The sequence below is a fragment of the Camellia sinensis genome, chromosome 9 (assembly GCF_055761805.1).
Source record: "Camellia sinensis isolate YWXY chromosome 9, ASM5576180v1, whole genome shotgun sequence".
Classification (NCBI taxonomy): domain Eukaryota; kingdom Viridiplantae; phylum Streptophyta; class Magnoliopsida; order Ericales; family Theaceae; genus Camellia; species Camellia sinensis.
The window spans coordinates 176,120,562-176,132,260 of NC_138969.1; the positions used below are offsets into that span (position 1 = coordinate 176,120,562).

The 11,699-nt window shown below is 34.1% G+C and overlaps 1 pseudogene across 1 annotated transcript; it reads right to left on the reverse strand.

Moving 5' to 3' along the window:
* Positions 1–3,883: 3,883 nt before the first annotated feature.
* LOC114301687 (cysteine-rich receptor-like protein kinase 25) lies at positions 3,884–11,390 on the reverse strand (annotated as a pseudogene). Its single transcript, XR_014340672.1, has 8 exons — positions 10,495–11,390; positions 10,222–10,351; positions 8,410–8,547; positions 8,191–8,313; positions 6,541–6,750; positions 5,904–6,138; positions 5,234–5,384; positions 3,884–5,144 (listed from the first exon to the last, which is right to left on the reverse strand). The product of XR_014340672.1 is annotated as a cysteine-rich receptor-like protein kinase 25 (transcript).
* Positions 11,391–11,699: the final 309 nt, after the last annotated feature.

An 11,699-nucleotide genomic window follows, 5' to 3' on the forward strand; every position in this document is an offset into this window, starting at 1 on the left:
CGCACTCTTTTAAAAATGAAAGCCTTTGAACAATTGTTTGTTAAAACCAAACCCTTAATATCCAGAAAATATTCACAACAAAATAATTTAATGCAATTCGAAATCGAGTCAACAGCACACTATATATGAATAGACAAATTTGTATCTTATAGTAATGACAATATTGCATCAAATAATATCCTTCAGGATCGCTATAGATTCATAGTAGGGACAATACAAATTAAAACGCATTAGACAATATTCTAAACTGTTAACAAATATCACACAAAGAGAGTACACAAATTGACATATACTTTGTAAACCAAAAAAATCAAACTCTATACTCTACATATTTGAATATATATGTATGTCATAGAGAACCAACTTTTATTCTATATAATAAATTTATACATATGAGACCTAAAATAAATTATGTATTAACCAAATTAAATTTGTAGACAATTTTCTTTATTGACACCGTGATAGGTGACCAGAGCAGAATTGTTTGTTTGGCCCAAGAAACAAACTGACGGCCAACACTAATTACTATAAACGGTTAGATATTTTCCGTAAGTTAAAAGGTTAATGAAGAGTTGCATCTATTCAACCAAAGTCAAGTTTCCATAAATGCCATCAAGAAATTGATATGAATATACCATATGCACCAAAAAAAAAAAAAAATACATCTAATTAAAATATAGGTTACACAGTTTGATAAAATGCTCAAATTTGACTTAATAGATTCGAAAAAAAAAAAATCTTTAATTTGATAAAAAGAAAACTGTATAATATAACTCCACAAAGTAAATACCCAAACACTTCCAACAATTATTGTAAAACCAGTGTAGTGCAAAAGATAAAGAAGTAACATAATTCTACATAAACATAATTCCGAGTGAAAGCCACCACTAGTATTTATGAATTCTATTACTAGTGGAAAAACAATAAACAAGACTAGGAGCTTTACTAGAAATAGAGAACACATTATGCAGGAGAATCATATGCAAAAAATTAATTTTTAATCAAAAAATACTAAATTTGTACCACAGAATCTGTACACAGTAGATTAATCATATACACAGTAAAATAACAGTACACAAAAATAAATCAAAATACAAAATATAAATCTATATTTAACTAGAACAGGGTTAAAGATAGAAAACTAATTCTAGATAAAACAGAATTAATACGGAATTTGTTTTATTAAGATAGTTGGAATAATATATAGTGTGAAACACGTAATCATTGCATTAAATATATTACCAAAGTATATTTTAAAAAAAATAAGTTGAACGTAATGTCAATTATTTGGGTAAAGCCAAACCAAACTATATACAGAGAACCTATAACAACCCCCTATCCGTAATTAGCCACTAATCCGTATTTAATGATGTTAATGAGAGGATTAAAATAAATTATGTGTTTTATTCTGCACTTTGTATGATTTTAGCTTTCTATCTGTTACTTATAGAAATATCTTTTTGGAATTCCACTTTAATATGTAAATCGAAAGCCTTATCGACATCCAAAACCGAAATTGACTACACCGATGTGTTATTTGGAATTTTTAGAACCATATAGCAAATTTTATTAAAAATTGATTTAGTCTGATTCGTTAAGTTGCGTTTGGCAAGCTTTATGTTCTAATTAATGTATTTTAGCACCATAGCTATATATGTAACCCTTAAGCTCATTTTTGAGCTCAATTCTTTACCTCTTAGTGCCAAAATCTGAGAATTCATTTTAGAGAGAGAGAGAGAGTGCAATTCTAGAGAGAGATAAGAAGAGATTAAGGAGAAATTGAAGGTTATAGCTTGAATTGATCAAAGATTGTGCAAGTACCTACCTAATTGAAGACTCCAGGTAAGGACTTAAGACTTAATTATGACTTTTAACCATCAAGTAGATCATTTCAAGAAGAATTTGTGATTATGTACAAGAGTTGGACCAAAGATGATGAATTTAGAGTTAATTCATACATGCATGCTTAGTTTAATTTAATTTCATCATTTTGAACATGATTCAGATCATCCATGTTTGAATTATCATGTTTTGAACCTTGAATTCATATTTTGAAAAGGGATTTCTTACATGCGTGGGGCTTATGAGCTCAATTTACAAGTTTTATGAGTTTTGGAGCAAAGAGATTGAAAAGTTTTGCATGCATGTGCATTTTCTTACAAATTGAGCATGATTTCCATGAATCCTCTCTTGCATGTTTGAAATTCATCTTCATTTGGGGAAATCATCAAGTTTCAAGTTGTTTTGTGGTGTTTAATCATGTTTTGGGAAGCTCATCATGTTTTAAGTTGAAATTGTGAGTTTTTAACAAACTCTTGGGCCATGATTTTATGAAATAATCCATAATTCTTCATGTTTTACAAGTTTACTATGTTATCTCAAGTTGTGGGGCCCAAGAGATGTGTTTTGAAGGTTGGAATTCGAGTTTTGAGCTTAAAGGTGTAATCTGGAAATTCCAGAATTTGCATCTACGCTCGAGCGTGGGAGTTCATGCTCGAGCGACCAATCTGAGTGTGTGCACTCCGTTCGAGCGACCAAAAGTTCGCTCGAGCGTGAATTGCAAGCTCCCAGAAGTTTCATGTCTTTTTCAGATCGCTCGAGTGAAGGAATGTGCGCTCGAGCGACCATTCACATTTTGCATGTCCGCTCAAGCGAGGAAATCTACGCTCGAGCGTGGACTTTATTTTCAGAAATTTTGCCTAAGTGTTCCAAGGTATGTTTTGGCATTCTCATTGCATCTTAGGCATTCCTATGACCTAATTAAGCTTTGATAATGAGGTTATGGATTAGAGACACACTAAGGAATGAATGTACTAAGTCAAGGAATTGCATGTGTGTGTGTGTGTGTTTAGGCAATGTGATAAGAAAGAACAAGAACCAACGTAATGAAAGCTAAGCTGTGTCGGCCACGTGAATGTGTAATGATAAGATGTGTTTGTGTTATGTATTTTGTGGTTGTAGGTCAAGACTCGAGGACTGATTGACCGCTTACTGGAACCACTGTGAGTAACGTTATCGTAAAGATACATTCATATGAATTATGTTCCAAATGAAATGTGAAAAGTTATGATTTCTGAAATGATATCTGTTTACATGAACGAATATCCCAAGTTTGAAATCTATTATGGCATCCATAGATAGTCCTAAGTCATAGGGGACGGCATGAAATGCGGGTCCATGACATACAAGTTTACGAGATCTCGTTAGCCACTTCATTGTGGTGATATGTTTTTAATCGGTATCCGGAACCGATTACTCTAGTCGGAAGACGTTCTATGATGTGTTCTATGGGATGTACCTTTATTATGTTTTGATAAGAGAGAGATTATGCTCTAGTCTGTTTTTCTGCTTATGATATATTCGGATTTCGTTCACTAACCCCTTTACCTTAATGTTATTCATTGGGGTTTAGCTCATTGTGTGTATATATATGTATAGGTGAGCATTCTGGAGCCCGAGCCTGAAGGCTTTTTGTCTGGATTTGTGTTCCGTTGTCAGCCAACCATTGTGCCTCACATGGAGGTTCTTGAAGCGTCCTGTGTTTAAGTTTTGTGGTTTCTGTTTATTTAAGACTTGATTTGATGTTGTTGGTTGTACTTAAAATACTGTAATGTGTGTGGGTGTAATGTATGGTTGACTACCGGTTATGTATATAAAGTTTTAAATATTCTGTTTCATATAAGTCAGCACAGCTCATTGGACAACTATATTTATGTATTTGCTTCCGCTAGCCCCTTAATCTTGTTAATCTGTTCAAAGGCCTTCGGTAATCCAAGGATTACTGGCCGATTACGATGCTAAACCTATAGGGGCGGGTTTGGGTCGTGACAGAACCAAAAATACTTACAGATGTAGAAAACTTACAAACATATTGTAAAATCTAGAAACAAAACCAAATGTTATCGAGGTTTATGTTGGACACGATTTCCTTAAGACAAATTCGTCATCTGCTATGGTGCTCACGAGTTTTTATCAGACGTTCGTCTCCCAGGATACAACGATCGAACCTTGCAGAAGCAGCACTACAACGGCAAGTTTGGCGAACCTTTACTGTGCAAAATTCTCTTACAAAAAAAAGCAGAGTGCAGAAGGAAAGAAACACAAGATGAATTACATGTTTAATGAATGCAATGGGGATCTATTTATATAGCTGAATTGGTGGCTCTTCGAAAGGTCATGGTGACTTTTTAATGAAAAGACACATCTCTTTTCTATGAAGAAACACAACTCTTCCATGGAATAGGTACAAAAAATAAATATGACTGTTTTTCAAACAGATTCGAATTTTGAATCTAATCTGGTTCAATTTTGACCCAAAAATATAACAAATAAATTTAATTTTTAATTAAATAAATTTCGTCTTAAAACTATACTAAAACGGTTCACTTTGGAGTCAATTTTTCATTCACCCATTAATGGTTTCCAAACCATTTTTCCAACCTTATATTCGATAATAAAATCATCTACAATTTTTGTGAATGAAATGAGACTCATAGTTAATGGATAATCCCACCTTATGTTAGAGATTTATACCCAGCAATAAAAGTTTGTGCAGTTACAATTTTCTCAATAATAAAGCTTATGAAGAAAACAAAAGAATAGAAAGAACTAAAACAAATAATTCCCTCCAAAAAAATGACCCCATCTGAACTTTGGGTCGAGGTTAGGGCACTAGAGAGAACCTGAGCCCTATATTTTATTTTGAATCTTTCATATGTTGAAATATGTCTTTCGTGTCCAACTTTGAGTCTACTAATTTTCATCTCATGCCATTGAGCTATCTTCGAACCTTGATATTGCCTTAATTTCTCACATTATCGAGGGTCTAGTTCAGTGATTAATACTTCATTCACAGAACATGGTAATGACTTGCTCGTAGACTGATACAAGTATGGGCGTTTTAGTGTATTTGACCCCATTACTCTACGAGCAAAGAATGTTGGTTCTTGAGGAACTGATAGCGAAATGGAGTAACTACTAAGCATCAAAACTATCGTTGCCATGGAAGGCCTGGCATTAATGTTTTCTTGGACACACAACAAGCCTATATGGATGCATCTAGTGACCTCATCTCTTGAGTAAGACTCTTCCAAATTGGGATCCATCAATTTCAGAGGTGTTCCATCTCTCCATAGTTTCCAAGCCTGCAATAATTCATTATATGTAACATGTAGATGTGATGATATTATCCCTAAGCGGGAAAATAGTAGTTAGAAAGTATGTAATCACTCACATAGCTTAGCAAGTCTTCAGTACAATTTGATTGGTAAAAACTATTGTTCTTCTTGCCACTTATGATCTCCAAAATTAAGACACCGAAACTAAATACATCGGACTTTGCAGAGAACTGTCCATGCATTACATACTCTGGAGACTTGTAACCACTGCAAACCATTAACCACTAGTTTAGCAAAAGAATCAGAATATTACAAGAAACTCTACTTAAAACAAATTTTTAGGGGATAAAATCACATTTATTAAACCATTGAGGACATAATGCGTCAAGATTTAATATAAAAAAATATTGTGCCAACAAAGATTACTTTCATAAGGAGCTAAACAGATGGGAGTTGTTACAGTGTGCATATTTTAAAAAGTATAAACCGTATGCATTCTACCACAACAAACGTAATATAACTACAATATTAAAGTGTAGGGATTAAATTACTTAAATTAAAGCTATAGAGATCAATGTAAAAGTGTAATTAATCCATTTGTATTTGTTTAAATAAAAACTATAGAGATCAATGTAAAAGTGTAATTAACCCACTTGTATTTTATTCCAGTCCAAGGGGGAGTATTTGAAGAAAAAGAATGATCCTTTTACTTGAAACTGCATAAAGAATTAACTAATCCAAAATATAGAAAATGCAATTAATGGGATTAGGTGACACAAAACTTACTATGTCCCAACAATTCGACTTGTATTTCCTTGAGTCTGATCCACACCAAAGATCCTAGCCATTCCAAAATCTGAAATTTTTGCATTCATATCCTCATCTAATAGAATATTGCTAGCTTTGAGATCACGATGTATAATTTTGAGTCGGGAATCTTCGTGAAGATAAAGCATCCCTCGAGCTATTCCTCCTATAATCTTGTAACGTTTTGACCAATTCAGCTTTTCTTGTTGTGGATCTTCACATTGATTCGAATATATGCTCAAGTTAGCAGTGAGGAATTAGATGTGGGTATGATATGTGTCAATGCTATTCAAGTTGAGATGGAAACAATAGCAGAGGAATGCATTAAGGTTATGTTTCAATCATAAATCTGGATAGAGATTTAAAACAGAGAAGAAAAATAATGAGTAAAATATAAGCTCTTTTTTTTTTTTTTTTTTTTCCATTTTCCAATCCAAATCTATAATCTAAATAGAGTTTAAATGGGTTTCTTTTCTTAGCATGCATTGCAATACTAGCCTACTAGGTTAGTTTCTCAATAAATTCAACTACAATGAATGTCTATTCATTGACATCATGTGTGAAATAAAATAAAATAAATATTATGAAGAACTAGAGTTGTTCGAATGGGCCAAACCGAATAGTAAGTAGTCCAAGCTTTTGTTGGGGACAAATTCATAAATGAGTATCTTTTCTTCTCCTTCCAAACAAAATCCCAGTAGCCTCACTAGATTTCTATGTTGCAGCTTGGCCACTAATGCAACTTCATTCTTGAACTGTACTGCACCTTGCCCCGAGTTTTGAGATAACCTCTTCACTGCTATCTCTTATCTGTTAGGAAGTATACCTTGAGAATATATGACATTTTCTAAATTTGGGATCCAAAATTTTAAAACTTATAATTTTTCAACTTTTTTACTTTAGAAAATGTTTTACACAAATGAATTTTTACCACTAGACATAAAACTATTGAGGCTTATTGGTTTATGGTAAGAAATAGTTATGGAACCTATTACTTTGTATCTTACAACAGTCGCTACTGGGAGACATTCAACCAGATTGGAGACTGCTCCACCAATCTGGCCATTGCGCAATATAAAAGAGGCCTACCAGTAGGAAACAGACTAAGAGATTCGATTACCATGACGCCACCCCTCACCATGGAGGCCCTGATGGAGAGAGTGCATCAGCACATCAGGGTAGAAGAGGATGGCGCACGTGCCAAGGCAAAATCAAATGCGACCGCAGTACCAGAAAAGAAAACCTCTGCGAAGGTCAACACGGTCGACCGAAGTAACAAGAACGGACGTGGCAAACGAGATAACGGAGAAGACCCAGACAAAAGATGGTTGAGAATCCGTACTGCCATAACAACGGTGTTCAAAAAACCAATATATCGGATTCTTAGCGAAATAAAAGATGAGCCTTTTGTTAAGTGGCCAGCCAAGCTAGGGGAAGCTCAGAAAAATTACGATGACAGATCTCGGTGCACCTTCCACAAAGAAAAGGGGCACCGAACTGAAAATTACACACCGCTGAGACAGCACTTGGAAGAATTGGTTGCAGCAGGCCACTTGGACGAATACATTGAAGGACGGACGCAACCAGCCCCCCAAGATCATAATAACCATCCCAACAGAATACCAATTGATGCCCCACCACAAGGCACCATCAATGTAATACATGGAGTCTTTGAACCTGAGCGTGTATGCGAGCTCAGGGGATCAATAAAAAAGGCTGAGCACTTTAGGGAAGTATTAAGTGCCCAACCTGCCGCCAAGAAGGGGAAGACAGAGGCCACAAATGTCATGTCCTTTTCAGATAAGAACTTGGATCGAATATACTGCCCCCATAATGATGCCTTGGTCGTCACTCTCCGAGTCAAGGATTTTGACGTCAAGCAGATTCTGATTGACCAAGGTAGTTCATGCGAGATCATGTACTACGACACGTTCAAACAACTGAAGCTGCAAGACAAAGACTTGGCACCTGCAGTTTCTCCACTGATTGGATTCAACTCCATGCCAGAGTGGCCTGTCGGCAAAATAATCCTTCCAGTCAAGGCAGGGAGTGTAACAAAACAAGTGGAGTTCTGGGTATTAAAGGTCCCCTCCACATACAACATCATTTTGGGCAGAACATGGCTGCATGCCATGCGATCGGTGGAAACATCACCCTCTCACTTTGTATCTACTATAAGAAAACCGAGTAAAAAATTTGTTTATGTAGAATAGTATTATTGTATTTTACGTCGTTGAAATCATGTACAATTACAAATGACATCTACCCTTGTAGACATGTCCAAATCCACCTTGACCAATTTTGTTTTGGTTAGAAAAGTTGTTTGTGGCAGCTTGAACTGTACCCAAATCATATTGCAAGGACTGTGCTGTTGTAATTTCAGTCCCAACTAGACAAATCAAGAGGTAAATGTAAAGGATTTGTTGATTTATTTGTAGAAGAATAAATGGTTAAAACAAAAGATGAATTTTTTTTTTTTCTTTACCACTATCCTCTGCACTGGGACCATATTTCATCTTTGTTTTACTACTTTGGAAGGAGAAGCATACTACGAAAAGCAAAACAGAGACTCCAATTGGGACAATGATGGCAATGAGTACTTGTGATAAGATTCGACCCTTTCCTGCATCAACAAGAAAAATAGAAATGTTTTTGTTGAAAGTGTTCACAAGTAAAGAATAGCTCACATGTGAAAATTATGGTTGATTTAGCAGATTATAGTTAAAAATCAAGCACGAAAAACTATAAATTTGAAATTCAAAGTCAAGAACATGATTGGAAGACAAACTTGGAATAAACAACTGATCTACGTACCCAAAACAAATGATCTTGCAATTTATTATTACGTTTTTGATGAACAATGTAAAGAGATTTAAAATATTAGCATATCAAATCATCTAAATAGCACTTGTATTGGGTCTGTGGGCCGAACTGGAACGTTCGGTCAAGGCTGGCCTTACCCTTAGGCCATATAGGCATCTGCCTTATGCCTCACCCTTATGAGAGGCCCCATAATTTGTGTGTATTTACAGACTTCATGTATACAAAGGCCTCGTTTGAGAACAGGTTAATTTAGTAATTTTTTAGTCAGTTGGATAAAATATGAGTTAAAAAAAATTAGTATGTTTGGGATGACTTTTTGACTTTTTACGAAAAGATGTGCAAAAAGTAGAGAGAAAAGAGAATCTTTGACTTTTTGGTATGGGTTATTGACTTTTTGGCTAATTTAGTAACTTTTTAACTTTTTGACTAAAATGGAGGGTTCCCAAACGAGGCCAAAGCCCTCATATGTGATAATAAAAGTCCTTACTGCTTTTATATATAAGCCTTAGCATAATTCTTTCAATTTTCTATGTTTCAGTCTCTATTAAGGATATAAGCAGGTTTGGTTTGGTTCAACTATAGTTAAAGAAAATTTATCATTAAACTGAATCCTTCAATTTTATTAATTAAGGAATCAAAAAAAATTACATGCTATGGTTCAGTTTTATTGATTTTTAATTTAGTGTAAATAAGGGACTGAGAAGAAATTTTGAGATTGTGTTTGTATCATAGATTTTGGTAGGGATTTAAATAAAAAAGAAAAAAAATAAGTTCTATATGAATAAAATATAAGATAATATTTTTTTTCTATTTTTCTTTTTCTTTTCAAATTTTTACTCAAATTTATAATCCAAACATAGCGGCAAAGTTTTGTAAGAAACTAGAAAATTACACATCAGAAGTAAATAAAATAAAATAAAAAATTGTAGGAATACTCTATAAATGTCTTCCATTCTAGTCATTTATCTTCTTATATATATATATATATATATATGATTTGTGTAAAAAAATACAGTTTGATGAAAATTATTAATGACAAGACAATGCAATCTACTGAAAACTCTTTTAAAATTAATTATTCACACACACGTATAATAGATCTAATTATTTCTTCAAATGAGCGTAAGTTTGAACAATTTTAAAAAATATGATATCATTTTACATCACAAAAACAAGAAAAATAATTTTACATGAAAATAAAATATTGAAAATTATTATTAAATTTAAATATTAAAAGGCCTCAATTTAAAATTTTACCTGAGGCCCCCTAAAGGGTTGGACCGCCCGTGTTCGATCTTTTTGGTGGACTGGAGACAAAGTAGTTTCCATTATTTAAATCAAATCTCATTCCAATTATCTAATTATTGATATCCAATGAATCATTTAATATGTGTGTAATCTACTCAATAATCTTACAAAATGAATAGTTTTGATCAGTAGATGACGCCCAATAACATATAGGGTTTAATTTTACCTAAATTGCTTGTAGGAGGACCTAGAGGAGGAGGAGGAAGAACCGGTGAAAGCGGTGGTGCAATGGAGGTGGCGTTATAGAAGGGCGCAACTCATACCAGACAACGCAACTTGATACCAAAACCTTAACAATAATGCTAGGTATCATGAAATAAGTATCATGAAAAGTCTTCATGAAAATTCTCCACCCTTGGATTAATTTATAGTGTTTGTAGTGTTTTATTGTATGTTATGCAATCACCTTTGAATTAGTTTCATGAAATTTTTCATGATTTTTATTTTTCCCATACAACAACTAGCCAAATTTGAGATACCATATCCAAGGCAATTATTGCAATCATAACTAGATAGGTTCGGCATGCACTGTACGAGCCCATACACTGTTTGAAGCGGTGTAAATTTAGCTTCTTTAGTTGCAAACTTCTTGCCCTACCGACTATCCGAAGAAGAAGAGGAAGCCCGAGTAACTATATCATCCATTACACTTCCCAAGACTTCTACGAATCGGTTGAATTCTGTTACATTTTGCATATTAACCAAACTAAGTGCAATTGTCTGATCCGCATAGGAGAAGATAGATCGGTTCGAGTATCGCAATATGCACTTTTCGTACCAAATCGTGGCAACCTTCGAATTGGGACGCTTTTGGACTACTTTAGTAGCAGTAGAGACGCAGGCTTGACGGGCGGCGGTGGAAACATCACCACGGCAGAGGAAGAGGCTGTAGGCTATGTCAGGGGGGTTGAGGCCGGCGGTGAAGTTGGAGAAGCCATTGGTGGTGGTGGTGGAATTAGAGGAGAGAACAGATAAGAGGGTTTTGAGGTTGGTTTGGTATGTGCTGTTGGGATTGTAAGTTGTTGTGTTTGGGCAGACATATAACAGAGAATCCGAGCTAACTTTGGTGCTGCTGAGGATGAGAAAGAAAACAAAGGAAAGAACAAAAAGGCTTGTGGGGGTGTTGAAGGAAGGGATCATCATGGTGACCAAACTCTTCCTCCACATATTTTTGGGTTTCAATTGATCGATGAACAATTAGTTAAGATGGAAAGGTTCGGTTACCTAAAATTTGCAAAAATATGAATTTGAGATCAAGCTAAAGGAGACATTTTTTGTCAATAATTTTGTGTTTTGTGTTGTTTTTTTTTTTCACTTTTAATTTGTGTCAATTTTTTTCTAAGCTCCAAGTCCAAATTTATAAAGGGGAATAACAATGCAGGCTACAAAACGATTTTTTTTTTTTTTGTAAAACATGGGGGTGTAAGTCTGAATTGAACCCTCCATGTCTGTGTAATTTTTAATTTTATTTTTAATTTTTTATTTTATCTATTTCATTGACTTATAATTGTCCCAATTTATAAAGATCTAAAAAAAAAAAATACAAAAAAAAAAAATCATTAAATACAAAAAAAAAAAAGAAGAGTAAATTACAAATACACATTTTGAGATTTGTTTAAAATATAAATTACTCTGATGGTTTTG